Below are 3,328 nucleotides of genomic sequence, written 5' to 3'. Positions count from 1 at the left end.
CATCAGACCCCTTGCACTGAGTGCTGGCCGAGTCACAGTGGCCGGACCAGGTGGCCGAATTACTGCTGGTATGTGCTGAGAGTGCAAAGCACTCCCTCTGAGACACAGGGAACTGAACCTTTGGCCTGGGTGTAGCATCCTTGCTGACCAATGGCCACAGCTGGAGCCGAGTAAACATTAGTGAACATTGCTGATAAGGCCGTAAGTAGATCAAGGCAGTGATGTGACTGGCCAGGAGTGGCCCATTGCAGAATCCCTCTGCCTGGGGACTGGGTCTCTGTCTAGAAAGGAGAGCGCCGTTTGCAAAGGAGTGATATCAAAGCAGCTGCAGGCAACAAGATACAAAGAGAGGGTAGGCACTTCCGATCAAAGCTCTGTGCACTTTGACATCTCCAAGACCATTGGAGTAGTTTCAGATTTCATCAGCCTTATCCGGGTCGTTAGACTGATTCTGCAAGGCAACTATAAGATCAGTTCATGTTCTGAAGAGGGTGGTGAGGTCAGGTGAATTCAAAAACTGGAGATTTCTAAGGCAGGGCCTGGTAGATGTCACGAGATTGTCAGTGTGTCCATGCTGTTTGCGCAGTCTCCCCCTCTGATGGACTCCTGGGATATCTCCAGGGGACTTGTACAAATCATCACCACTCATTGAGATCATCAGGATGGGTCCATCTTCAGGTGCCACTGGTTCATCGGGTGGCGACCTGAAATAGGGCCTGAGGGTTATCAGGGAGCAGTTCACACATAATTCAGGTTTTTCACTGCGCATTAGAGTATAGCCTGATTTATATCCAGGATTTTTATAAATCCACTATTTGTGTTGGTTTTTGGGGGGGGGGGACTTTGAGTTCGCAGTAAAGCCTCCCAGGCTTTTCCAAAATAGGGCTGAGAGAGGTTCCTGCCTGCAACCTTGGAGAAGCCACTGCCAGTCTGTGAAGACAATACTGAGCTAGATGGACCTATGGTCTGACTCAGTATATGGCAGTTTCCTATGTTCCTAAACTTGCAGTAAAGCCTGCTGTGTCAGTCAGTCAGTCATTCTTATTTCACTCATTGATCAGAAGCATTACCGTATTTTACGGACTATAAGACGCTACGGACTATAAGACGCACCTTAATTTTAATCCAGTTTTTCAGAGTTTTAACATATTAAACTGTTAAAACATATAAGACGCTCCTGAATTTTGGCAGATATTTTTCGAGGAAAAAAGTGAGTCTTATAGTCCATAAAATACGGTATCACACGCAGCAGAACGTAATTTACATACAATATAACAATTTAGCCACTGAGTTGGTGTACTCATAATTAAAATTTGACAATAAAATTTTTAAAAGAAATTTGTCAGAGTGACCAGGAAACGTCACAAGATAAGGCAAAATAAGAGTTGAACGATCATTCTTGTAGAGGTCACAATCTAAGATAACGTGTTCAGTAGTCTCAATATCACCAGACCCACAAGGACAAAGTCGGGATGCATAAGGGACCCCCCTGAACCTCCCATAAAGCACCGCTGTAGGAAGCACGTTTAATCGAGCTAAAGATTAAATTTATGAACTTAGAAAAGGTGATATTATTTAAATATACAGCAGGTTTTGTGCTGAAAAGCTGATCTCCAGAGTATAAACCTTTTGGGATTTTAGCAATTTCAAGCTGCAAATCGGTGTCAGAAATTCTTTGTTTGATCAGCTGTTTAGTGCAGTCGTGGCTCAAACTAATAAGCATATAAGCATAATATTGGGATTTTGTTTTAACAATTGCTTCCAAGCAGAATCAAAATTATCAATTAATACCAAGGGGGCAAGTCCAGATTGGGGAAAGACTAATTTCAGCCAAAATGCAAAAATAAATTTCCAGTATTCCATTTCCAGAGAGCCAAGGCCCACGTCACGCCTAATGACAGCATTAGGAATACGTCTAGGAAGCTGTAATATAGATCTAATGAATTTGGTTTGGATAGCTTCCAGAGTGACAAAATTACCCCAAGGGCCGAGCTGAGCACCATATAATAATTGTGGATAGAGCTTGGATCGAAATAATTTAAGAGCGGCTGGAGTATAAAGAGCCCCCTTTGTAAAATAGAAAGACCTAATTAAATGCACTGAAGACTGAGCGTTCTGCACGATGTAATTTAAGTGTGCTGTGTGTAAAGGTCCCTGGAGATAAGGTGCCCTATTGCAGTCTCTGCTGGTCCTCTCTTGGATGGACTCAATGGAGAGGTCTGAGACTGCAGAGACATGGAGCTGATGGCTGGCGTCAGTGTCTTGCAGATGCTGTGCAGCTCAGCTCCTCCTTCTGTTGCAGAGCTCTCACAGTTGACAAGCTGGAGCCGGCAGACAGCCCCCTGTTCGTGGGCTCGTCTGTAAGAAAAAGGGAGGGGGCACCATGATTTTAGCCATGCCTACAACAGCCCGGCAAGGGAGTTCCATAGGATGCCTTTGCAGATGGGAGGGGCTGAGGCCAAGACCCAGAGAAGAAGCAGCTGGCCTGAGGCCTCCTGATCAACCCATGGCATAGGTCACTGGGAAGGAAGCACAGTCTGAGACTCCCACACCTCTGCTGGAAGGCTCTGAGTCCTGTGACACTTTTCACAGGAGGAAGCCCAAAACCCCTGAGGCTGAGAAAACATCAGCCCTCATCACACCCTGCAGAGACCAGTTGCTAAAGGTCTGGTGATTCAACCGCATGGTTAAATTCAACCACATTCAGCCACATGGGCAGGGGCTGACTTGGTGGGTCTTTTCACCAGAAAATGCTCGCCACCTGTTATGTGTTAAAGCAGGACTGAGTCCCAGGCTCGGACTGGCCCACAGGGCATATTCCCGGTGCACCCTACCCGTGCAGTGCCCCTGTGCCCCAACTCCCACAATTAATTACCTATTCTGCTCAAACCTCGGCACCCTCCCCACATACATTCCACCGCCCTCTCAGTGCCCCCAGTCCGGCCCTGCTGAGTCCTCCAGGGCACTTTCCAGATTAGATCCTGCAACGGGGTCACGATGTATCTCTGAAGTGTGCTTCCACACTTCCTGTGTTGTACACTGCAGTCCCTACTGTTGTAAATCTGTTAGGCTAGCCAGACAGAGCAAGGATGGAGACAGCAAAGTCTTCCAGAAAGGAATTCTCCAAACCAGGGCCAGTCCGAGTCAATCCAATAAATGCAACAGAGTCCAAAGTGAAATCCACGGGCAAGGTCAACACAGTCCAGGGTCCAAACACAGTCAAGGCAATACACTAACATAGCTGAATAGCTCACAGGAAATTGATGTTGCTTCAGCGGGTAGCTATGTTACAGGCGTCTTAAATAGGCTGACCCCCGGTGCTGTTAAT

This window comes from Hemicordylus capensis, chromosome 8 (assembly GCF_027244095.1).
Source record: "Hemicordylus capensis ecotype Gifberg chromosome 8, rHemCap1.1.pri, whole genome shotgun sequence".
NCBI classification, from domain to species: Eukaryota; Metazoa; Chordata; class Lepidosauria; order Squamata; family Cordylidae; genus Hemicordylus; species Hemicordylus capensis.
This window is presented reverse-complemented; position numbering follows the sequence as displayed.